This window comes from Pleurodeles waltl, chromosome 4_2, assembly GCF_031143425.1.
Source record: "Pleurodeles waltl isolate 20211129_DDA chromosome 4_2, aPleWal1.hap1.20221129, whole genome shotgun sequence".
In the NCBI taxonomy this organism is placed as follows: Eukaryota; Metazoa; Chordata; class Amphibia; order Caudata; family Salamandridae; genus Pleurodeles; species Pleurodeles waltl.
The window spans coordinates 679566116-679593555 of NC_090443.1; the positions used below are offsets into that span (position 1 = coordinate 679566116).

General features: G+C 42.9%; 1 pseudogene; it reads right to left on the minus strand.

Moving 5' to 3' along the window:
• Positions 1–27440, minus strand: part of LOC138293925 (calcium-activated chloride channel regulator 3A-1-like) — a 312631-nt pseudogene that overhangs the window by 215877 nt on the left and 69314 nt on the right.

A 27440-nucleotide genomic window follows, 5' to 3' on the forward strand; every position in this document is an offset into this window, starting at 1 on the left:
CTGCACTTTTACCACGATCTTCTAGGGAAATTATGCCTGGTTCCATGAGACATAAAAGTATTGGTAGACTATTTTGTACATCCAGGAGTCATCTCTAAAATAGCTTTTATCTGAAGGAGAGATGAAACATCACAGAAGCCCCAGGCTCCAGCTACATACAACACAACCGAACAACAAGCGTGCAACATAAACGTTAATCCTGGAATCATGTGGTTCAGAGCCCGATTTCCTTGCAAATCTGAAGAGGGCCTCAATAGTTTGACCATATCACAGCTTCCTGACCTTAATGAGACGGGATCAAATACCTTTCTGAACAAATGAAACAACTAAATAGGTGAAGATTGAAACATGGAGCACTTAATCACAGTTGATATGAAGAGATGTCAAAGGGGAGCTCGTTTTCCCAACTACCATCACATGGAACTTGACGGTGTTTGTTTTTAGACCCATAAATGAAGCAAACTTGCTTAATAGTCTTTATAGGCCAACACCATTTCTTGATATCAGGACAAAGTCATCTGCATAAAGCAAAGGTGGTAAGTTTCTAGATCCCACCCTTAGTGTGTCTGCTTCCCCCTGATTGAGATGATCCTCAAGATCGTTAGTATCCAGTCGGAATAAAAAAGGGGCCTATACGCACCCTTGCCTTAGTCCATGTTTCATTTTAATTGCGATGGTGGGTTCTCCATTTGCCCATATCTTTTACTTCCTGTCACATCTTTATGCATCTGAGATAATACGTGGAGTCAAAACATATCTATACCCATTTCCAACATTTTGAGCCACAATGTCCCTCTGTCCACACAGTCAAAACCAGATGTTAAATCTATGAATCCTAAGTGGAGTGAACCGCTCATGGCTACTGGTATATCTGCTTATGACCAGGTGGAGGTTGAGATACATTGTTCAGCAATAACTAAGCCTCTTCTGAAGCTGTACAGCACACCAGAAAAGCTCCCTCTTGCTTCTACCCATGCTTCCAATAATTCAAGTAGTATTCTGTCTGTGAGCTTGCTTGTGGTGTCAATTAAGGAAATCGGGTGGTAACCTTTAGGATCCGCCCTATTACCCTTTTTGAACATAGGAACTATGATCACATTTGACCATGATTTTGGGGGGCCTTCAATGACAGCACACCTCATGATGTTTGTGAATAGTAGTACCCGGAGGTCAGGGTTCTCAAAAAAAAGATCAGCAGGAACCCCATCAGGGCCAGGTGCTTTGTTCCTCATGGCCTGTTCCAGTGCATGTTTCATCTCCTGATAAGTGGGCAGTGCTAACTTCAAGTCTCCCCCAATTGGGTGGCCGTCTATTATCTCAGAATGGTTGTTGATCTCTGTGTTGCTACAATATACCCCTGTAAAATGCTCGACCAATTTGTCTGCTAAGACCTGTGGCATCAATGGGTGTATTGTGTCTGTCTCCAAAATAGGGGGCATTGACGGCATTCCACAACAGACAAGAGTCCTTTCTTTTACTAGCTTTATGTAGTTTTTCTCATTCCTGTTGCCTGATGATTACCTTTCAGTGCATAATGGCTTGTTGTATCGCTGCTACATAATCTCACTAGTATTCTGACCATAGGAATCTGTTTCAAGACATGAATAAGATTTTTATGGGTCAAGGAGCAGTCACTACCAAACCATTTTTGTGGCCTATGCACTCTGGTGGTCATTTTGAACCTGGCGGTCTTTGACGATGCATAGAATCCCTCTGTTACCCTATGAGAGATAGGCCCTGCTAAATTAAAAACCAAATTTAGAGCATTTCACTATTAGGGCATGTAAAACACACCAGTACTTGTCCTACCTTTCAAATGCACTGCACACTGCACCAGGCCCATGGGGCTGCCTTGGGCCTACCTTAGGGGTGACCTACATGTAGAAAAAGGGAAGGTTTGGGCCTGGTAAGTGGGTACACTTGCCAGGTCGTATTGGCAGTAGAAAATTGCACACACAGACACTGCAGCTGCAGGTTTGAGACATGTTTACTGGACTATTCGTGTGTGTGGCACAATCAGTGCTTCATGCCCACTAGTAGCATTTGATGTACAGGCCCTGGGCACCCCTAGTGCACCTTACTGGGGACTTGCCAGTAAATCAAATATGCCTATCATGGAGAAACCAATCACCAATTCAATTTAGACAGAGAGCACTTGCACCTTACCACTGGTCAGTAGTGGTAAAGTGCCCAGAGTCCTAAAACCAACAAAAACACAAATCAGCGCAGGATCAAAAACAGGTCAAAAGTAAAGGGTGCAGGAGAAACCACACCAAGCGCTTTCAGGTCTGACAAGGGGGACATGCCAACCTAGCAAGGAAGACTAACTATGGCAGGCAGATTGCAGCCGTAATGGCAAGGTAGTGTCCAGTGTAGTAACACAAAATGATGGGGCCTCGCTGCAGAATGTGTTAAAAGGGCCCAGAGTCTCCCATATCTCCCATATATCATTTAGCTTTGGCCCCCTTGAACGGCTGGGCGCCTCCTGGAGGGCTGGGGTCTCCCCTGCACCGCAGGGGCTAGAGGGGCTTGTGTTACTTCCTGTCATTGTCCTCCCACCAGAGTCGACTCACATCACTACCGGACTCTATATGAACCTCTAAATTTTGGATGCTAAGTAGTTTTGTTAATAATACTTTGCATAGCAACAACATGAGTACCCACTAAGAAATATCTGAAGTGAAGTATTTTGTTTTGATACAGTTCAATCAGCAAGCAACCTTTAGCCATTCATAAGAGGCATGCCTACTCTTGGGCAGAGATTCACAGATCTCATGTTGATGTATTGTCACGTGAAAAAAAACAAGGAATTAAGGGCCAGATGTAGGTAGGTTTCATATTACGACTTGCAATTTACGAGTCATGGCGACTCGCAAATTGCTACTCGCAATATGAAATGCAGAAAGGTGTCTCAGACACCTTTACGACTCGCTATGGGGTCGCAAAGACCCACCTCATGAATATTTATGAGGTGGGTCGCAGTTTGCGACCCCATAGCAAGTCTAGGCACTCACAGGGATGGTGGCCTGCTGGAGACAGCAGACCACCATGTCCGTGACTGCTTTTTAATAAAGCATTTTTTTTCTTCTTTTTGCAGCCCGTTTTCCTTAAAGGAAAACGAGCTGCAAAAAGAAAAAATACCGAAACCATTTAGTTTCGTTTTTTTCAGAGTAGGCAGTGGTCCATAGTGGTGCCTGCTCTGAAAAAATATTTTTGTGGGCATTCACAAAGGGGAAGGGGTCCCATGGGGAACCCTTCCCTTTTGCGAATGGGTTACCATCCACTTCAAGTGGATGGTAACTGCGAGTTGGTTTGCGACTGCTTTCGCGGGCACAAAGCAACTCAGCATTGCGATGCGGTCGCAAATAGGAAGGGAACACCCCTTCCTACTTGCGAGTCGGAATCACATTTTGCGAGTCGGTACCGACTCGCAAAATGTGACTCTGCATCGCGTTCAGCCTTTTGCGCCTCGCAAACTGCGTTTTTTGCCGTTTGCAAGGCGCAAAAGGCTTCCTACATCTGGCCCTTTGTGCTGAATATGAAAACATTTGCATGTTCCCAGCAAAAGTCACAGCTGTAATAAACCAAATGTAGTATGCAGGAGAACTGAGCCTAAGTGAACTGGGAAAGTGTTTCCTAAAAGTTATTCCTCTAGGTACAGAAGGAAATGCCTGTGAGATAAGCAGAGACTGCTGAATGAAAGAATCAGAAAATCCAAAAGAGTCCCAATGGGTATCCTGCACTTGGAAAACGAAGTTATTAGGAAACAAAATCTACCAGACATTAGAGTACAAAACAGAATATTAGGCCTGAGGAATAATTGGGTAATTTCAATCTAGCCACTTGCTAAATCACAACTACAGACGTTGCTAAGGGGTAATGCCTATAATAAACCTAAGACGAGAAATGTTTTTTCTACTGTGCTAGTCAAACTACATGAACTAATTAATTACCTTAAAAGTTACTAGGTATAGAAATAGGAGAGAACTGTTGCCCTTGGGGATTTTACTACTTAAATCAATGCAATGACCACAACGATATACACCTTGATAAAGAAACTCAACTCTGAGATCTGAGAACTAACACACAAAAATAACAAGCCTCTCCAAACTGCAGAACACCACCATAACAACAGTTTCTATGACTCATGGGGAGTGCATAGCAAATCAATAAACAGATCCACTTTCACAAAGAAACAAACAAATTAACAGAAAATGAACTTCTATGAAAGACTTAGAGAATTAAGTCACACACAATCCAAATTATCACGTGCCCACTCTCTGATAGCTTGGCACTGAGCAGTTAGCCTTAACTTAGAAGGCAATGTGTAAAGTATTTGTCCAATAAATCATACAGTAATACAGTGAAGACACCACAAAAATACACCACACTGGTTTAGAAAAACATATGATATTTATCTGGTTAAATTAAGGTAAAAACTATAAAGATCCAATAAGCACAAGTTGAGATATCACTTCTGCAAGTTTAGAAAGAGTCTTAAATCTTAAAAATAAACAGTTGTCTCTTGATTACACAAAGTATCTGGTTTGCGTCAAAAATACCACACACGGAGACCGCAGAGGAGGAGATGCGTAGTAAAATAGGGTGTGTCAGATTTTCTGACGCAGCACAGACAGTGCTTTGTTTCTTTCCTCGCTGCAAGGGCTTTGTGTTGTTTGTCGTCACGCATTCTTGGTTCCTCACTGCAATGCTATGGTCTTTTTGCCACCGAGAGGCGTGTGGGAAGAAGTCACAGGCATTGCGTCGATCCGGTATGGAGATGCATCAAAGTTTCTGTCGCACGGCAGATGCTGCATCGATTTTTCACTCCGGGAATCGACTGCATCAATCCGGCTCAGCTGTGCGTCGATCAGGTCGGGCTGTGAGTCGAACTTCCGGTCGCAAGGCAGGGTCTGCGCCGTATTCTTACTTGGGAAGTCGGACTGCGTCGTTCCAGCTCGGCTGTGCGGCAATTTCTCGGTCGCAAAACGGCTGTGCGTTGTTTCTGGCAGGCTGTGCATTGATTTTCAGTGCACAAGGAGTTTCCTGAAGCAATTAAGTCTTTTTTGCACTGAGGCTTCAGAAAACAGGAGGCAAGCTCAATCCAAGCCCTTGAAGAGCACTTCTCAGCAAAGTCAGAGGGCAGCAGGGCAACAGCAGGGCAGCAGTCCTCAGGAAAGGCGTCCTTTGGGCTGCCAGGCAGTTCCTCTTGACAGGTTGCAGATTCAGGTCCAGAAGTGTCTGAGTAGGTGGGGTCAGAGACCTAGTTTATATACCCAAAATTGCCTTTGAAGTGTGGGAGACTTCAAAGAGTGGTTTTGAAGTGCACAAGTTCCCCTTTCAGTACAGGTCCGTCTGCCAGGCTCCCAGTAGGGGGTTTGCCAGTCCATTGTGTGAGGGCAGGCCACTAGACTTTGAAATGTGAGTGTCAGGCCCTCCACCCTTCCAGCCCGGAAGACCCATTCAGTATGCAGATGAGTGCAGATGTGACTAAGTTTTCTGTATTTGTGGTTGTCTGGGTGAAATGTGCAAGAAAGCTGTCAACCAACCCAGCCCAGACTTGATTTGAGAGAGGCTCTAAGGCACAGACTTATTTTAAGTGCAAGGAAATGTTCACTTTCTAAAAGTGCATTTCTAAAATAGTAATATAAAATCCAACCTTACCAAGAAGCAGGATTTTCTATTACCATTCTGACCATACTACATATGCCCTGGTTACCCCTTTCTGATCAGAATCTACCACTCAAACAGTATATGGGAGCAGTCCTAATGCTAGCCTATGAAAGGAGCAGGCCTCGCAGCAGTGGAAAATGAATTTAGGAGTTTTCCACCACCAGGACCTATAAAACACATATGTACATGTCCTGCCTTTTACCTATATAGCACCCTGCCCTATGGGTTACCTAGGGCCTAACTTAGGGGTGACTTATATGTAGAAAAAAGAGTAGTTTTAGACTTGGCAAGTACTTTTAAATGCCAAGTTGAACTGGCAGTGAAACTGCACATACAGGCCTTGCAATTGCAGGTCTGAGACATTGGTTGAGGGACTACTTATGCGGGTGGCACAATTAGTGCTGCAGGCCCACTATTAGCATTTAATTTACAGGCCCTGGGCACATGTAGTGCACTTAAATAGGGACTTACAAGTAAATTACATATGCCAACTGGTATGAGCCAAAGTTAACATGTTTTTAGAGAGGGAACACATACACTTTAGCACTGGTTAGCAGTGGTAAAGTGCCCAGAGTCCTAAAGCCAGGAAAAATGAGGTCAGAGAAAGAAGTCACAGAAGGCAAACAATTTGGGAGTGACCCTGCAGAGAGGCCATTTCCAACACCGACAATATGATAAATGGCCATAGCCTGTGAAACAAAAAGAAACATGGCAAGCCTTTTGTCAAACTTTAGAAAAGTGGGCAACAAGACACTGATACATAGACACTGTGGTTGTCTTACAACTGTAGCTCCTTTGGACTTGTATCCACATAAAGTGAAGCCAGTACTTTAGCCTCAGGAATAACTGAACAGAAGGTGCAGGCATCATCTGTATGGGGCTGCCAGGTGAGATGGCACTGACAGGGTCCATAACACATGAATGCAATTACTTCCATATCCCAGTATATCTTTTCCATGCACACCTCTGTGTTCTTTGAAGATGCTCACTATTGTTGAGAAGGTGGTCGATGTTGGAAATGGCCCTTTCTGCAAGGTCACATCCAAACATTTAGCCTTTTACCCTCCACTTTTTGCTGTATATTTGAGTTGGCTTTAGGACTCTAAGCACTTTACCACTGCTGGCCAGTGCTAAAGTGAGGGGGAGGACACAGCTTGAATTCTGGTGAATGATTCTCCACCAGAGGCGGGGGGCAGTGTCTCTGAGAAGGAAGAAGAGGAGATAAATGACTGGTCAAAGGCTCTAGAGGAGAGAGGTAAGCCCACAGAGAGGTGGTCCCCACTGGTTCCTAAGCTGATAGCTGTGTCTCCTCCCAACCCCCGTCCCCTGAGGAGCTCAAGGACAGATAGGCTGAGATGAACTTGAGGTTGCAGCTGGCCCAGCTGGCTACAGGAGAGAGAAGAGCTGAGGCTGACAACACCCTGCCTGAGGAGAGGATGGCTGGGCTGAAAGGGCCTTAGTCAGAGATATCTAGCTATGGAGGCAGCTGAGAGAGCCATGGAGGAGAGAATGGACTGAGTCTAAAGGAGCTGGAAATCAAAGCTCTGCAGATAGGGTGCAGCAACCAGAATGTTGGTGGCAGCAAAACTACTGTGTCCAGTGTTGAAGACATAGCCCACATACCCAGAAACGTGGTGCCTAGCTTCAAGGTGGAAGATGACATAGATAGGTGGTTTCAGGCATATGAGCTAGCACTACAGGAGCATAGGATCCCTAAGGAGGACTGGAAAGCGGACATATGGAGGCACATACCTGAGGATGAGAGGGACACCCTACTGGCCCCGGTTGGGAGAGATAGGATGTGATATCTTTGTCAGGAAGTATGGATTCACCCCAGAAAAGTACAGGTTGAGATTCAGGGACAGTCAGAAACTGCCTCACCAATCCTGGGGGGATGTTGTGGGTTACCTTTGCAAGGCACTGGATGGTTGGGTGAAGGGTAGTATGGTAAACACTTCTGAGGGGCTGTACAATTTGATTGCTACAGAACACATGCTCAATCACGGTTTTGAGAGCTACGCCAACACTTGGTTTATTGTAAGTTCTCTGACCCCAGGGAACTTGCAAAGAATGCAGACCTCTGGGTGAGTACCAAAGTATCTGAAAAGGCATTTGGGAGTGATCCTAGATGGGGTGGTTCAGGTGCCCCTCAAAAGAGTGAGAGGGAGGTTCACAGTGACCCGGACATGTCCTAGTGTAGTGTAGGGGTGCCCGCCCTTCTGAGAGTAGGAGAAGAGGTGGAGTGGGCAGAGACGCAGGGTGGATTAAACCCAGATTTGTGACTGGGGTGAAGCTTTGGTTTGTTACCCATTCTGTCTATCATCTGTTGTTTTTGCATTTCTTGCCCTAAGTGGGAAGGGTATGCCCAGATGTGGATCCTGTGCTTACTATGTCACCAGATTCAAGCTAGCCTGGGTAATGAGGTGTGATGCCCCGAAACTGATCCCAAGATACTTGAAGCTGGTCCAGGGAGGACCTAGCCTGCCATTTCGAGGTGGACTGTTCCCAGGGGAACATGGTCAAGACTGATTTGCATATGGCTGGGTCCAAACTGGAATGGCATGGCAAGCAAAAAAAAAACTGATGGATTAAACCTAGATCTGTGACTGGGGGTGAATGTTTGATTTGTTCTGTATTCCGTCCATCATCTGTTGTTTTTGCACTTTTAGAAAGTAGACATTTCTCTGCTCATACTGCTCCATGTACCTTGCAGCCTGTCTCTCATACACGTCTGGGGTAAGTGACAACTACACTTTGTACATTACCTCTAGAAGGCAAGAAACACAGGAAGGGTGGTTGTGGCAAAGGACACATCTGCATTCATCTGCATTTTGATAGGCCTTCCTGGGCAGAAAGAGTAGAGGGGATCTGACACGTACACTTCAATAGGGAAATGCCCATCCTCACACAAAGGGCTGATTATCCCCTATTGATAGTCTGGAGCCAGGGCTGGAATGAAAGGTGGACCTCTGCTCTTGAAGGAGCGGCTTTGAAGTCATCCCATGTCAAAGGCACATTTAGGTATAAGTACTGGGGCTCTGACCCTACCAAATCAGTACACTACTGGACCTGATAAGTACTCCGCTGAAGTAAAGTCTACTATGCTATAAGGATTGCCACTTTGCCTGGGCTGACTGTTCCAAGGAACTGCATCTCTGCTTTGCTGAGCTGCCCTGCTGATCTCTGCCCTGCTGAGGACAAGGATTGGACCCATCTCTCTTGAACCCTGAGGGACTCCAAGGGCTTGCAGGCATGCCCCCTGTTCTTCTGCCATCTCACGGACATCAAAGACTGCCTGCATCTCTCGAGGTGTTGCTGGAATCTGCCATCTGTGAGTCCTACCCTTACCTGAGGTGCACCCTCCAGTCCTTGGCCTCCAAATGAAAAAGAGAAGTCTTTTTGGTCCTGAGACTTCAGGGGACAGGAGGCAAGCTCTATCCAAGCCCTTGGAGAGCACTTTTGCAGCCAGACAAGAGTTCAGCAAGGCAGCAGGCCAACAGCAAGGCAGCAGTCGAGCGGCGTCCTTCTGGATCGGCGTGCGGTGAACTTTTCACCGCGGGACAAGCTGTGCGTCGAAAATGTCGGCGCACGAAGAGTCCAAATGAAAAAGAGAAGTCTTTTTGGTCCTGAGACTTCAGGGAACAGGAGGCAAGCTCTATCCAAGCCCTTGGAGAGCACTTTTGCAGCCAGACAAGATTTCAGAAAGGCAGCAGGCAAACAGCAAGGCAGCTGTCCTTTGTAGAAAGCAGACAGGTGAGTCTTTTGAGCAGCCAGGCAGTTCTTCTTGGCAGGATGCAGGTTCTGGTTCAGGTTTCTTCTCCAGCAAGTGTCTGATGAGGTAGGGCAGAGGCCCTGTTTTATACTAAATTGTGCCTTTGAGGTGGGGGTGACTTCAAAGAGTGGCTAAGAAATGCACCAGGTCCCCTTTCAGTTCAATCCTGTCTACCAGGGTCCCAGTAGGGGGTGTTGCAGTCCTTTGTGTGAGGGCAGGCCCTCCACCCTCCCAGCCCAGGAAGACCCATTCAAAATGCAGATGTATGCAAGTGAGGCTGAGTAACCTGTGTTTGGGGGGTGTCTGAGTGAATGTACAAGGAGCTGTCAACTAAACCTAGCTAGACATGGATTGAAAGGCACAGAAAGATGTAAGTGCAGAGAAATGCTCACTTTCTAAAAGTCGCATTTCTAAAATAGTAATATTAAATCCAACTTCACCAGTCAGCAGGATTTTGTATTACTATTCTGGCCATACTACATATGACCTTCCTGATGCTTTCAGATCAGCAGCTGCCACTTCAATAATGTATGAGGACAGCCCCAATGTTAGCCTCTGGAGGGAGCAGGCCTCACAGTAGTGTAAAAACGAATTTAGGTGTTTTACACCACCAGGACATATAAACTACACAGGTACAAGTCCTGCCTTTTACCCACACAGCACCCTGCTCTAGGGGTTACCTAGGGCACACATTAGGGGTGACTTATATGTAGAAAAGGGGGAGTTTTAGGCTTGGCAAGTACTTTTAAATGCCAAGTCTAAGTGGCAGTGAAACTGCACACACAGGCCTTGCAATGGCAGGCCTGAGACAATGTTAAGGGGCTACTGAAGTGGGTGGCACAACCAGTGCTGCAGGCCCACTAGTAGCATTTAATCTACAGACCCTAGCCACATATAGTGCACTCTACTAGGGTCTTACAAGTAAATTAAATAGCCAATCATGGATAAACCAATCAACAGTACAATTTACACAGAGAGCATATGCACTTTAGCACTGGTTAGCAGTGGTAAAGTGCCCAGAGTTCAAAAGCCAACAAGAACAGGTCAGAAAAAATAGGAGGAAGGAGGCAAAAAGTTTGGGGGTGACCCTGTCAAAAAGCCAGGTCCAACAGTCGATAAAAAGGAACAAGCAGATGCTCCATAGGTTAAAAGGTGGTGTTATTCTGCAATCAAGAAGACAGTTCAAGGTGTAAGCTGAAGGGTTTAGACTGACCCCACCAGAAGCATATATGAACAGTACCTCAGCCTGGGCCTAGCTGCCAACTGACAGCTTTCTTAGAACCACAATAGCAAGTGTTTCCTTGCATTAGCTGCCTACCATGTCACGTTAGTGGTTTGCTCAGCAGTATGGTAAAACAAAAGCGTTTGAAGTATTTTCCTGTGCTCATAAATCTCAATATCCTAAATGCAGGCAGCACAGAGGATCCCCGTTCAGTTACACCTTTTGTTACCATCCCTAGCAACAGCTGTGCATTAAACATGAGCAGATAAACATTGTTGACATTGTACTAAGACCTGACATGCTCAATTTGACAATTATAACGAAGGTGAATTTTGATCTAATTAGTAAAGAAGGCTCCTGTTCAGCCAAGTAATTTCATGTAAACAAAATGAGGCATACAGAGGCAAGGCAACATGGTTTGAGAGACCATTTTGAAAAACAAAGGGTGATTTCTGGCCACTCAGGTTAGATATAAAAGCAAAAATAAATAACAAATAAACAGCAGGCAACAGTGCACAATCAAAAGTATATTACAACCAGTAATTTAAAAGGACAATGAAAGATGAGATCCTTTAATAGAGTAATTGGATCCAAAATAGACAAACAGGTTTACAGAGTAAAGAAGTAGAAGGAAAGAAGCATGAGTGAGCATCCTCACGTTTCCTGGCAACAGGGGAAGTAAAATAGGCTGTGGACAATTGCTAGCAACTTGATATAATGACCCTAATCTTTTCCTTCACCTTATTGCCCCATTGCCTTCCATATTCTGAACTAGTTGGTAAGGATTTTACAAGCTCAGAAATCTGCAATACATTTAGAGCACACACTACTAAAATGCATTCCAGGGGGCACCAGCATGCCAGCCTGGAAGTGGGCAGTATGGCTTCCTTGCCTATATTCTTTAATGACTGGGCTCATGTACGGGGTCCCATCCACACAGAAAAGAGTGTGATCACTATGAGCTGCTCATGCAGTGAAAGAGATACACATCGGAGGCGTTGGTCTCCCAGGGACCTCAAAGGAGGTAACCACAATAGTGGGGCTGTTACATTGGGGTGACCTCCAGTACATGCCAGCAAAAAGATGGCAGAGGAAAGAGGTCATTCAGTAGTGAGAGTGGGGTGTTGCCCCTCCTGCTCCCCCTTTGCAACTTGAGAGTGGTGTGGAGCCCTCCAAGACCTTGTGTGAGTGTTGGTCCAACTAAGACCGAAGTGTTCCATGGTGATCTGTGCTACGCGGGGCTGGGTGAGTGGGTACAGCTGGGAAGAGAGCTCTGGCACTGCCACACATTCCACTGGGCCCAGAGAGAGGCCTGAGCTGCTGGATGATGGTGGGACAATTTGGGAATAAGCAATAGCTGGTAAGGCCCAGAAAAAATGTTGTTTTTTTTCAAATGAAGAAAGAAAGAAGTAAATTGCTGGAGAGGAGACTGCAAAAGATGGTTCTGTGAGTGATCTGGCTTGGGGTCAGAAAGCTGTTGAGGATGCTAGACAACATTATGATGAAATTGGCCAAGTTGAAAAAAAAATCTGTGATGGAGGTACAGCTTGAGAAGATGGACCCCACAACTGTTGGTGTGGAGGCATCTGCAAAAGAAGTGGCAACGCTAGGAGCCTTTCCTGGAAAGTAAGACAGATGCTCTTGAAACTCAAGCAAAGATGGTGTCAGATGCTATGATCATAAGAATAGGATCAAACAGCCTTGAAATGAGTGAACTGCAGCCAATTCCTGTACGCTGGGATTCCCTGTAGAGCCACCTTCCACCCTTGTAACCAAAGTTGTGCACTCCTTTTTCAGGAAAACTTGAAGTCTCTCTGGGCTGGAGTAAGTACTGTAGTCAAAAGGCTGTGGAGGCTGGCCAGCTACTTTAAGAGCTATTCACAGCCTGCATCATTGTGCAGCATGATCTCCTACTGAATAGACTAAAAGAGGAAGGATGCATTTTGACTGCTTTTCTTCTTCACTCCAGGATAGTTAAAAATCATCTTAATACCTCCATTTACTTCCCCACTACACAACATTAGAAAGAGAGCACCACAAGGACAACCATACTCACTTTGACCTCCTACCTTGAAAGTGTACATAAGACTGCTCCCAGAACTCAGGAAATCATTTAACTTTACATACTTTAAATGTACTGGTGTTATGCAGATAGCCCTAACCCTGGACAATCATATGGATCTAGAAATCTCTAAACTAGGTGACGGCTTGCGGGACACTGAGCAAAAGACAGAGGTGTTCAAGTGCGGAGAGTAGGAGAGGAACATCTGTGGCAATGTCCTCTATATTTTTTCTGTTTGCATACTCTTGGTTTTTCTAGGTATCTCTAGCAAAACATGCATGTTACCACTCTGGCAAGGAACTAAATATTCCCCTCAAACACATGATGGGATTATACTGGTTTGATGTGCACTAGAGGCATCCATCTTTCCCATAGTACAACCTTTTACCACCTAGCAAAATTACTATTTCCCATCAGGTCAAATTCCAACACATGCCTGAAAGTTTGCAGAAATATGTGTCTGCAGTTTTGATTTCTGGCATTGTGTAAAAGTGTAGAATGTGTAAAAGGTTTGCTGATATGGTAAGACAAGCATCATAATGCATAAAGAAAGATGCAGTAGAAATTATCATGTCTGTCCAAGGAATCCCAGCACCTGCTGACTTGCAGCTTATATTTTTCTTACTGATTATCTTTGACATTGTAAACTGATACTCCTGATACTCCAGAATGTACTAGATTCAGGAGCAAACTTGACAAACAATTGGCCCACTCAGATCAAAGACTTCAGCAATATTTTGTTTCCATATAACATACTGTGAGAAATTGAGTCGTTGTTTGAGGGGGGTGAAATTCTACTTACGCAACAGCCACAATCCTTGTCTGGGTGAACCAGAAACAGTTACTAAATTAACCAATGCTTTCCTCTCTGGTAACATGGCACAAAAGCAGTCAGGCTTAGCTTAGAGGCAATGTGTAAAGAATCTATGCAGCATAAAACCAGTAATAAAATGAAAACACAACATGAGAAAAATCCCAGACCAATTTAGAAAACTAGAGTAAAATGTAACAAATAAGAAGACACCAAGAAGACAGAAATCCAATAGTACAACTGAAGATATACAATCACGCCTGACCAGGACACAGTCACAAGTTCAGGCCATCCACGATGGAGCACAGGCCGGGCACAGGACCAATGTTAGCCCCCTGAGGATTGCACCTTATGTCCTTATGATGCGGTCTGCACAGTGTTGGGGGGTTTGAGGTGAGTCTGTGTGGCGAGGCTTTGCTTGGCTTTGTGTCACTCTGTGCTGGCTCCACTGAGCTGTGCAGCAAGGCTTTGTGGGATTTTGCATCACTCTGCATCAGTTCTGACAATGCTGGGATCTGTGTGGCGGGGCTTTGTGGGGCTTTGCTTTGCTTGGCTTTAATTCCGATGAGGCAGGCAACTGTGCGGCAAGTCTTTGCAAGGTTTCATGTCACTTCATGTTGCTTCACTTCGGGTTTGGTAGAACCTTCAGTCAGGCAAAGAGGATCTCTCTCTGATGCCAGCCAAGGGCCCAGGGCCTGGGGAGGCACCACTTGGGGACCAGGAACTCACTCCAGCAGAGGCCAATAGGGCTCAGGCAGGTACAGCTGCAGGTCCGGGCAGGTCCAGTGCAGCAGATCAGCTGGACAGTTGCAGGGAGGCTTCTGGAGCTTGTGTGTTCCTTTAACTCAGACAGAACATCAGTCAGCTGACCCTTAAATTCCTTTGGGATGAAGGGTGCAGTCCCAGTCTTCCTTCTCAGCAAGCAGGGCAGGCCTCAACAGGTCCACGTCTGTACTTATTAGTGGGTATGAGGGTCCCCTTTTAAGGGTCAAGAGCACAAGCGCTCCGTCCCTGTTGTAATCTCTCTTCGGGATTTTAACCATGCCCCTGTCACACCTGTCACTTTCATTGGTTCATGGGCTTGCCTTTTAAAATCTGCTTGATTTAATTATTGAAAGGCATGCATAGTCATGCCTTATCCGGTGTTTAGCCCTCCTTGAGCACACCAGCCAGCTACTGAAAACATACGAGGCTCCATGTTTTCAGCCTGATTTCTGCACTACTTTATCTTTTTATTTTCCACACAACTCGATTGTGCTGGAGACTAAATGGTCGAAGAGAAAAGTCTTCAGTATTCTCATGCCGAGCAAGCCAGTAATATTTAGAGGCATCTGTTTTCATTCACTGTTCCAGCGAATAAATCAAGCGTCTAAAATTGGCCATTTGTAGCAACTCCATCAAAAGCATAAGCCACGACAGCTCCACCGGCAATCAACACTTCTCCAAATTTTCTGAAGCAGTAAGACATAGCAGTTGAAGAGCAGTAGGCCCTTGGAGGTAAAAACCGCACATACCCGAATTATGCTGCTAACTTCTGTCCCATAATAAACATTCCTTAGTGGGATAAGTCTTTCCAATGCAGCTCTAACATTGCGTAGTAACTGTATACCACTCTTTCTGAAAATTCTTCATCCGTTACACTTCTGCTAATCATATTTGTATCCATCTGAGATTGCTCTCAAAGGAGGCCACTTTTAAGCAGTGCTTTAAATGGGCAGGTGCGGTCTGGTATTGAGCACCTGCACTTAAGGGAGAGCACCTGCCCTTCTCAGCACTGGTGTAATACATTTAGGGGGATAGTGCCCGCACCTCTCAGAGGCAAACAGGCACTCTAAAAATGTGACTACCTGTACTTCTATATTTCCATTGAAAGTGCTGCTTTTAAGGCCTCATATAAGAGACAAATTACCCTCATTGACGTGCCCTTTGTATGGCAGGTGCTTTTGGAATGTCTTGCTAATGTTGTTAATTTCTCTGGCACCTACTTCCAGTGTCAGCGTTTTCTATTCTGCACTCATCTCAGTATCATCACCTACGCAGTCGTCCTCTCTCTTGGTGTGTTTTCTGGGGTGAGTTTTATGTGCACCCCAAAGAAAGGCTCCAATAACCAACCCATTATCATCAGATCTGACAGTGGAGTAGTTGTCATAATTTTTACATATTCTGGGGGGTCCTTCTTTCAGAACGCTAAATTCACTGAAAGTTTCTGCAAAAAAACAGAGGTCTATCTTTCACATAGATTTCATTTGTATTGAAGCGCAGATAAAGGCTGTCCTTACAAATCCACTCAACTATCCACATAAAATACAGATCTGTTCTTTACAGCAGGCATATTAACCGTCTGTGCTACTTTATGGAGAGTCAAAACTGCCACTAGAAAAAACTTGGTCTCTCTTTCTAGCAAGACATTGTTATTGCGGTCTGAAAGCTGGATGCACAAGGAAATTTGCAGCAGGTGCTTTTAAATCTTAAGCTATGGCTAAACACAGCAATAGCCCTCCTGAGGTCAGTGCCCCCTTCCAGGTCAGTGCCTAGTGCGGCTGCACCTTTCTCACAGCCCTAAAGCTGACCGTGCTTACTCCCTGTTAGTAAGATGTTTTCTTGTGTTAGCAAAGAAAAGGAGAATGAAACTGTCAACCTGCTAAGGAATATCTTCCATGACATTTACTGAGGTCTGCCTGAGCATTGTACCCCTAGCAGACAACAGCCTCAACTTTACAAAAAAAGAAATGCAAATATTTATGTACAAGAGCAAATAATGTTAATGTAGATCCTGTGAATGAATTTGGAACATGCAGGCTTCCATCGAGGTTCTTCCAATTCTGGGGTATTGTGAAAGTATTCTAGAAAGACTGTAAATAGGTGTGGCAGAAGAGAAATATTTAGGAAGTTGATGCAATAGTTTACAGTTCTGATTTAGATGTAATGCTAGCAGGAGTACTAAGAAGAGAAGACAAATTCAAAAGAAGGTATGATGTACCCCCAGAGAAGGGGCGTAGCTGTGTTGGTGAGATTCAGGGGGTGTGAATCTCCCATTTTCCAAGTAAACAAGTAGGAAAAACCAACACAGACATAGGAGATCTGATTCTGGGCTCCCAGGCCCAGCACTCTGGCCCCTGTTAAACTCTCTGTGGGCTTTTAACCACACCCATGTCACACCCATCAGTTTCGCTGGTTCATGGGATTGCCTTTTAAAATTCGCTTGATTTCATTAGTGAAAGGCATGCATACGTCATGCCTTTTCCGGTGGTTAGCCCTCCTCGAGAACACAGGTAAACTACTGAAAACATACAAGGCTCTGTGTTTTCCGAATGGCTTCTGGACTTATTTTTATTTTTATTTCCTACGCAGTGTGATCATGCTGGGCAGTAGTCGAGAGCTTTGCATGACATCGACCCTGTTACATGGATAATTGCACTTTTGCCGGTTACCTGGATAATTGCACTTTTGCTGATACGTTTGACTGTGAGGGAACTTCTGTTTCCTTTTGTGTGTCTCCTTCACGCTCATGGCAGCTGTCAGCTTGCTTATGTCAACTGTTTTACTTTTCATTTTCAGTTAATGTGGCAAAAAAGTCCAGTAAGGAGTTACCAACTCTAATAGCTCTAACACGAGCAAATGCGAGACCCATTGCATTGCAAAGTTATACCTAGTGCCCACTTTAAAGTGGAGGAAAACGTTCTCCCTACAGAGGTATTTGGAATTTACTGCCCTCTGTCCCTAGACTCTCTAGGTGCAAAATAGGCTTGTGTGAAGTCCTTTGTGTGTGAGCTGAGCTAGTGCCTTTGAAATGCAAGTATAGTAGGTGACAGCTCCAACCCCCATCCTGCCTGAGATGGTCCATCCTGCCAACACCCAGACCCTCAATTGTGATGCTATCCAGGAGGAATACACAAAGGCCAGCTGCAAAGTACACTTAGTCACGTGACCGAGGAACAGGTTGCGGGCACCAAATGGTTAGGACAAGAAAATGCCAACTTTCTAAAAGTGCATTTTCAGAATTGTGACTTACATTCTGACGTTACCATTAAAGAGAGTTTTAAACTTCAATTACTCGGCCACCAAACATGACTACCCTACCTGCTCCAAATAAAACCTTATCACCTGTTAAATGTAATATGGTAACTCAATGCTATCCTGTGAGAGAGAGAGACCTTTAAACAATGAAAAATGAAAGTAAGAGCTTTTCACTACCAAGCCATTAAAACTTAAAAATGCATGTTCAACTATTTAAATATATTGCGCCCTACTATATGGGCTGTTTAGGGCCTACCCTAGGGGTGACATATGTATTAAACAGCAAGGTTTAGGACTGACAAAAGGTTTATGTTGCCAGTTTGAAATGGCAGTTTAAAAGTGCATACATACACTACAACGGGAGGACTGAAACATATGTAAAAGTCTACTTAGGTGGGCGGCACAATAAATGCTGCAGGCCCACAAGTAGCAATTTTAGGCCCTGGATACATGTGGTACATGTAGTACCACTTTACTAGGGGCTTACAAGTCAATTAAATATGCAAGTTGAGTGTAAACCAATTTTACCATGTTTAAAGGAGACAGCACAAGTATTTTAGCACTGGTTAGCAGTGGTAAAGGGCACACAGTCCTAAGGCCAGCAAAAACAAATTCAGCAAAATAGGAGGAGTGGAGGAAAAAAGATTGGAGATGACTCTCCAGAGAGGGCCAATTCCAGCACATACTAACAAGCAGTACAGAACCGTCCTGCTTTAAGACACAACCTGCTGCACTATCAGGTTTCACCAATCTTTGCTCAAGAGGAACGATCCTTAAAGTGCATCTCTAATCACTGATTGTTAGATTTTTATAACAATCAGTGATTCTTTTGACTCATTACTGTTCACTGCTAAAAGGTATCACATTGGCCAAAAATATATGTCACAGTATAATTATGGTGTATCTAGTTACTTTCCTATTTGATTTTAGTCAAGGTAATGTTTTTCGTTCAACTGAAAACTCTTATCAACATATTTCATTTCAACATCATTATATTCAATTTGACATTTGCTTCCCTGAAAAGAACATCTCAGTTAAGTCTCATAAATTCCTGATCAAATCGATTTACTACCATCACATCACCAACAACTTCATCAAAATACCTTTGGATTATAACCATCTTTATATTGATATGGCCGAAAGCATGACTGTCATGCCCTTGACGTGGCTAGTCCTCTTTATGAAGGACCTGATTTAGATCTGGGCAAAGGGGAATACATCATCACAAAGGTGACGGATATCCCGTCCGCCATATTACAATCCCTCGATATCCTATGGGGATCGTAATACAGCAGATGGGAAATCTTTCAGGTCTGTGATGGAGTATTCCCATCGCCCATACCTAAATCACACCCTAAATTGTTTTAGCAATTGTGTGCTTGAGCAGTGTTGAGGCAATGGTAGTCTAAGTTTTGGGTATGCCAATATAAATTCTGTACAATGTGAATCAGTGACAATGTCACTGTTGTTAAAGTGCATTGCTCGCCCAGTTCAGTAGACTTTTTCCATTGGGCCATTGGCATGTTAGAAGTATTCATGATTTGCCTTGGAGGTTGCAGTATAAGAACACAATGACATACCTCACCTGAATTGCAGTCAACAGTCCTTTGCAAATACTTGATCCTCCATTGGCTGTAGTTGGCAGAAAGGACACCAGTTGTTGGCTGATACTTTCATTCCTTAGAAGAATAAGTGGCATTCTGATTTCTGCCTCGTCATCAAATGTGACAATACCAACACGAGCGTCCTGTTGAACAATTCGTAGCAGAAATATCTCTGCGGCCTGGCGCATTCGGATAATACGGTTTCCCTGAGTAAATAAAATATGAATAGTGCAATGTAATATACAAGCAAAGAATATAACAAAAATACCAGTAATGATAATAATAATGGTTATGATAATAACAATTATTATTCAGAGTATTATTATTGTTATTAAATGTGAAGAAGTGCTAATATTTATAGTAGCAGTACTATTAGTAATGGTATAATTTCATTTGGAATATTATTTTCTGATCATTTTTACTTGTTTGTTTGTGACATGTTTATTAACGTGTTAAAATGAAAAGACATTGGCAATGTATTAAAGTGTGTTATTGTAGTTGTGCTATAAGGTCGCGCAGAGAGCCAGCAGACACCTGAAAAGCAGTTCACTGAGCAGAAGGACAACTATATTTTAAACGATGAAAGAGACGAAGGAAACTACTCAGCTGTACATTATGAACTGTTTTTCTCTGAAAAATCATCACCGCTAGCTGACATGGAGGCATTAATAGCATTCTTATCATTATTATTATTATTATAATTATTATTATTGTTGTTGTTATTATTATTGTTATTGTTATTATTAGTATTATTATTAATAGTATTATTATTATTATTATTATTAATATATCATTATTATAATACTATAGCAGCGGTAGTAGTATTACGTTTTGCGCCAACAAATAACAAGAACAACATGCAACATTTTAGCTGTTTAATCTGTGAAGAAAAGAGTAACTGTGGAAAAAATTCACAACAATAAATAATTTGAAGGAAACAAAGTAATGTACATTGATGAACAATGTTGTTCTTTTTGTCTACATTTACTCTGAGTCTTCTGTATCTCTAATTTTTGAGAATATGTGTTTTTTTAAGTAAGACACTAGCAGTCAAAAATACAAGATTAACTCAAGAATAAGGGAATGTGTTTTTACCATGTTCATATATCTTGATACATCAAGCACTAGGCAGATTGTGCGCTCTCTGATTTGCAAAACTGCAATTGAAGGAGGTGGAGGGAGATGTGTGCCTCTCAAGGGAGCAGTGATTTGATAATCCTTGGAGCTCTTGATGACTTCCCATGTGCTCTTGTAGTTGCACCTTTTGTTTTGCATGTGTGGAGCTTCACGGTCATGAGTGCTTTCATTACAAAAGTCAACCACCTAAAAAAATCAAAGAGAACAATTAAAGAACACAATTGTTTGTCAGCATTTTAAGCACCTTTCTGTTAGAATACCTCCCCACAGCCCCCCAGCAAGTTTTGAGAATGCCTTTTTTGACATGGTGGATGACCTTTCCAGATCATGCGCAGGGTGGCTTTGAGATGCATGACCTCTCTGTTTTGTTTTACTGTTCATGAAATTGAACTACAATGCTGACACATCTTTCAGCCTGAAATAATATTGACCACCCTTTGAAGAATGCATAAATCTAGATTGGCAACAGTGAATTACAGACATGATTTTCATCAAGGGGTTCTGAGTGACATCAAATAGACAACAAGAGCTAACCTCGAGTTTTTTATGATGTCACTCGGCAGCTCAAGGGGTGAAAAACATCCATCTAATGAACTTTTTCAAGTGCTTGAAGAACCTTGGAAAGCAGGATGTAGAAAGCAAAGTCCAGTCCTTTCACTCCCAGGACAGATGCAACAAGCAGCAGGATAGCACAGCAAAGCAACAGGCAGAGCGGCAGTCCCTCCTACAGCATCTAGATCTACTTCCTGGCAGAATGTCCTCAGTCCAGAAGTGTTCTGAAGTTGTGCTCTCAGTGGCACACTACTTATACTCATTTCTGCCATTGAAGTAGCAAAACTTCAAGGGGAAGTCTTTGTAGTACACAAGGCCCTGCCTTTCCTGCCCTGGCGCCAGACTCACTCCAAGGGGTTGGAGACTGCTGTGTGTAAGGACAGGCATAGCCCCACTCAGGTGTAAGTGTCCCATGAGGATATGCAGGGCACACCTCAGCTCCCTTTGTATAAATGTCTAGAGTGAATTCACAAACAGCCCAACTATCATCCTGACCCAGACATATATTCCACAGACAGGCAGAGGCGCAACATGGTTAAGCAAGAAAATGCCCACTTTCTAAAGTAGCATTGTCAAAATTACAATCTAAAAAATAACTTTACCAAAAGATGTATTTTAAATTGTGAGTTCAAAGAGCCCAAACTCCACATCTCTGTCTGCTCCCAATAGGAAATTACACTTAAAAGATACTTCAAGGAAATCCTCAGGTTAACCTATGGGAGAGACAGGCCTTGCAATAGTGAAAAACTAATTTAGCAGTATTTCACTATCAGGACATGTAAAACACACCAGCACATGTCCCCCTATGTTAGACCTGTCAGCCCCATGGGAAGCGTGCAGTGTAACGACACTGCACGCTTCCTATGGGGCTACCTTGGGCCTACCGTAGGGGTGACTTACATGTAGTAAAAGGGAAGGTTTGAGCCTGGCAAGTGGGTACACTCAACAGGTTGTAATGGCAGTTCCAAACTGCCTACACAGACACAGACATTGCAGTAACATGTCTGATACATTATAGGGATACTCATTGGAGTGGCATAATCAGTGCTGCAGGTCCACTAGTAGCATTTGATTTACAGGCCTTAGGCATCTCTGGTACTTTACTAGGGTCTTCCTAATAAATCATATATGCCAATCATGGCTAAACAAATCACAAAAATACAATTTAGACAGAGAGCACTTACACTTTAGCACTGCTCGACAGTGGTAAAGTGCCTAGAGCCCTAAAGCCAGCAAAAACAATGTTCAGCACAGGATCAAAACAGGAGCTCAGAAGCCACAATGACAGGGGAAACCACTCCAAAGGCTGACAGGTCTAACAGTGAGCTAAAGGCATGAGGATTACAAAAAGGGGACTCTTTGCATGAACAGCATTTGTGACAAGATAATAAAGAGTGAGTTACCAAAGAAACAGGCAACAGCAAACATGTGTAGGAAAGGAAGAATAAATAGCCTCCAGAAAAACAAGCAAAGCCTTAGGATACAGTACTTGGCTGGTGCTCTGTGGTAGAAAACAAAAGGCAAAAAGAAGGGTCAAAGAGAAAGGATTGCCCATGTACCCCTTCATTTCATTACTCACACTTGGTATGTTTTTCCAATTTTTGACATGTTTTCAATGGCCTTAGAACCTAACAGCAAACATTGAAAGTGATGTGATCAAGTGCAGATGCAGACAGGGCAGCAAATCAGCAATACGATATCCTTCCCCTCCAAAGTGAATGTTATGCATTTATAGCTCCTGTTTATATGTTTTATTAAGGTGGAATAAGTTTTTCAGTATGAACGCATTCTAGGATTTTCAGGCAAATGTAATAAGTCAAATGGTTTTGAGGCAGGAAGCACAACCATGGTTCTGATTTTAAAGGGAAAATATTTCTTTAAAAAACAACTTCTGTGCACACTGTTTGTGATAAGTAAAGGTATTTGAATACTATTATTTTTAAGGGGACATTGTCCCATCGAAAACCCACAGGTAATCAAAAGTTAAAGTCAAAGTCTGTCTGTCTGTCTCTTGTACAAAATGTACATCTAGCTTCCTGGAATGTGGGGCACAATCCTCCTTCCATGTGCAGGTCTCAGGTGGTGGTGTGATAGCTCTCAGGGCACAAAAGGCCAAGTCTAATCTGAATCACAGGCAGTTAATTAAAACGTGTAAAATATGCACATGAACATGAGAAATATTTGTAAATTAGCCAACCACTTAGAAATTATGACTATTCTAAGGAGTAAACTATGTATGTTGGAATCTCTAAGAATTTCTGTCTAAATGGGCCACTCACAATGATCACTTATACTCTATGTCCTCTACGTATGTATCATATTGCACTAGAATGTAATCATGAGGCACACTTGAGAAATTAACTTGGAACTGAAATAACTTGCATAAAAGTTTGTTTAAAAAAGATTTCACTCCAACTTATAAAGAAAGATGCCCCTACCATGTGTGATGTATTGGTGTAACTTATACATTCTCACACTGAGGTGACTAGAAAAGATGTTGCTGACAAGCGTATAATTCAGAACAAATATCCTTACAGCTTACAAACAGCCAGTGTGCTTTGTTAGAGTAGGGGTGCCTAAGGTAGGGCAGGGAGTTACAGATCAATAGCAGCAGTTCAGATTATCAACATAAGATATATTTTCATGCAAAGAGGCCAAATCACAAAAGGATATATGAGTGTGATAAGGAGAGCCCACTGTACCACCTAACACACTCATTAATGCCATTGTGAAATGTCCAACTCCCTGTCAGTACAAGTGCAAAGAGGACACTGTCCTTGCTATTTGCACTAGTTGTGTATTTACAGTCCCTCGCTATTCCCATTTAAATGTCTTGGCCAGTGGTTAATTTGTCAATAAAAACATGCAGGTGCCCAAAGCTCTCCTCTGAAACTCGCAGCTGCTGCAGTTAAATGTGCGAGCACAGGCTAAAGAGGCATCGTAATCCTAAAGCCATCTCGGGCCCCTTTAATCCATTTACAGCCACACCATGCCCCTTCAGTTAACTCTTGCAGATTTCTGTTTTCTCTCTTAGTGACGCTTTTCTGTCTTTTGCTTCTGCCGTCTTTCCCATGCGTGTATTTTTCTTGCAGTAAATATTTGATGCAGAAAACTAAGTGCTGGCCCTCAAAAATAAGTGCAGGTGCCCCGCACCGGAAACCGCCGGCTCAAATTAAGCACTGGTTTGGCTAATTCTTGTAGGTATTTAAGGGTCTGCGAAGAAGTACTGTCTGTGTGGATTGGCCATCAAGATTTTAAATGAAACCCATTCATAACCACTGGGGTGTCTGAAAATCTGTAATGGATTTATTTAAACGCTTTATTTAGGAAAAGTGTAGTGATTATTTTCAATTGATATTAGCTTTATAATTACTTGAGAGTTATACTCATGTATGGGTTAGCTGCTGTATAAAGTATGGTGATTAATGAAAATTTCTGATGGTCACCCTCCTTGAAAATATTAATATATTGGAGATCAAAAGCACCATACGAAAAGCAATGTTTTTCTTTTAGCTAGAGTATTAACTGTTGAGCACCACACTTTATGTTTGCAGTTTCTATTTAATCCGCTTAGCTTTTTGCCTACACAAGATCTGAAAAAAATCACATTTAAAAAAGACAGAGTATAGAGGATTTCTCAAGCCTGGAGAAAGAGACATTCATTTCTGTAAGTTCATTGTTTGTTGGAGTAATTGCTGTAAACATCATTCAGAGTGGTTAGTTATTTGAGAAGGAACATTGCATCCAGTCAACATCAATACCACAGGTGCACATCTCAGAAAACACTGTAATACCGCCCACTTTGCCCATTCAAGCTTGAAATCACAGAATGTGTAGTATTTTTCTCTACAAAAAAGCTGTCAGTATTACCTTGCCAATTTTGTAGTAAAAAAAAAAGTGTGGTATTATCATAAATAGTATAATCTCATTCGGGTGATAAACTCTTGGGAGGCCTTCCTTTGTTTTTGCTGGTGAACCTAATGGAAAAACTCAACTACCTGGTAGTGTAAAAAAAGATGTTAAGCCATATTGCCAAAACAAAAATATGTAACCAACTACAACTTGATCATACGGACTTTAGAGAAAATACCCATTCTACTTAGCAATACAGATGATCTCAATAATGAATATGCCGTCGGTATACTCGCAATAAAATTGTGATTTTGAGAGGAAATACTGTTGTTTGTGATTCTTGATAACACTCTTCAATAAATGGTCACCCAGGGCCGGCCTTATAGCAACGAGACTGGTGCGGACTAGGGTGACCACCTGTCTGTAAATTTCACGGACCGTCTGTTATTTGGGCCTCATGTCCGTTGTCCGTGAAGAGCCCTTTCACAGATGCCTTTTGATCATAATTCTGGACATTGAGCGATAAGCTTCAGTTCTGAAACAGGGGGGGCAGCTCTCCCTCTTTCTTTGTAAACACAAGGGGCCAGATGTAGGAAAATTGCAAATTGCAACTTGCAATTTGCGAGTCCTTCCGACTCGCAAATTGCAAGTCGCAATTTGCAATGCAGAACGGTGTCTCAGACACCTTCTGCGAGTCGGTATGGGGTCGCAAAGACACACCTCATTAATATTAATGAGGTGGGTCGCAAATTGCGGCCCCATACCGACTATGGGCACTCGCAAACATGGAGGCCTGCTGTAGTCAGCAGACCTCCATGTTCGTGACTGCTTTTAAATAAAGCATTTTTTTTTTTTTTTAAGTGTAGCCCGTTTTCCTTAAAGGAAAACGAGCTGCACTTAAAAAGAAATCCGAAACCTTTAGTTTCGGTATTTTTTCAGGGCAGGTAGTGGTCCAAGGGACCACTACCTGCCCTGAAAAAATAGTTTGTGGTCAATTCACAAAGGGGAAGGGGTCCCATGGGGACCCCTTCCAATTTGTGAGTGGGTTACCATCCACTTCAAGTGGATGGTAACTGCAACACCATTTGCGACCGCATATGCAGTCGCAAATGGTATTGCATACCACTCCAAATCGCAAATAGGAAGGGAACACCCCTTCCTATTTGCGATTCTGAAATGCATTTTGCGAGTCGGTCCCGACTTGCAATATGCATTTCTGCATAGGAAAATGTGATTTGCGAGTCGCAAACGGCAATTTTTGCCGTTTGCGACTCGCAAATCCTTTCCTACATCTGGCCCAAGGTCCTGCAGCACCCCCTCCCTGACCTGGCACTGATTGCTGAGCCTCCTTCTGCCTGTCCTAGGTCATTGCATCTTCACCAGGCGGGCCAATCTCTGGGGGAGGGGGACATTTTCACACTTCTTGCAGGGTTAAAGGCACCCAGGGTATGTGCCATTAATTTAACTCTGGTAATCAATGTATCTGTTGGCGAGATCCGAGTTTTTCATAGTCCGAATTTTGACTTATCTAACAAAACATAATGGGTAACGTGCAGATAATTTTTTTTTTTTTTTTTTTTATGTAGATAGTTTCGTGAGTTATTGTTTTCGTCACAAAGATACTTCTGTTAATTGCAGTTCACAAGATATATTCTTGCTAAAGCACAGTGAGCTATGAACAGGGCCACTGGAATTATGCAATTGTGCTGCTGCAGAGTTTTTCTTATAGTTATGGATTTGCCACATAATCCATCATCTGCTGCATAATCAGCAGATTTTAACAAAAATAAATAGTTTGTTTCTAGCTCAAATGGTTCACAAGTTGGTAAAAATGCAGCAACATGTGTTGCTGCACAGCAGAACGTCCTTTGCAAAGTTGACTGGTCAGGTTTGTCTTGCTAATTGCTATACGTGGGTATTGAACCAGTACTAATGAGGTGTAATCTATACCCAGAACGTTTTAAATAAAATAATGAAAATAATTAAGTAATACTATCACAAAATATGCCTCATTACTCCGCATAATCTGTTTTTTCTTCCCACAAAATTTAACCAACCCTGCTACATAATTTTGCCTTCTGCCGAATAATTCCAGTTGCCCTGGTTTTGAACCAGAATTAAATAGCCGCAGGGAACCTGCAGAGCATGGGTTTACAACCTTATTGTTTTTTCCCTAATCGTTTACTATTCTAAGGTTGCTACATAGGGTTCCTTTGGATTCTAATAAATATTTATTAGAAAAAACAACCCCAACCACTATGCTATGTTTTAAATCGCACGTTTGTATTTCTTCAAACTAAGCAGTGTTAGCATATAATACCTGTCAGTATTGATGACATGGTTTCTACACGTTGTAGTCCTCATTGTCTTAAGCAGGGTTACTGGAATAGTGCTGCAGAGGAGGGTAAAATTATGCGGCAGGTTTGAGTAAATTACTTGACAAGAAAACCTAAATTATGCAGTGCAATAGGGCACATTTTGTGATAGTATTGTTTATTATTTTGTCATTTTTAAACATGTTAACACTGTCTGAATACTGGTTAAACCTCATTAGTACTAGTTAAACGCCCAAATATAGCTAGAAGCAACAGAAGGTGATCAATCAACCTTTGCAAAGCACCTACCAATGCGCTGAAACATGTACTGCTGCATTTTAGTAACTCTTGAACTATTTGAGTTAAACTCTGCACATTATGCAGCAGGCGATAGATTATGTGGCAAATGCGGCAAACCTATAA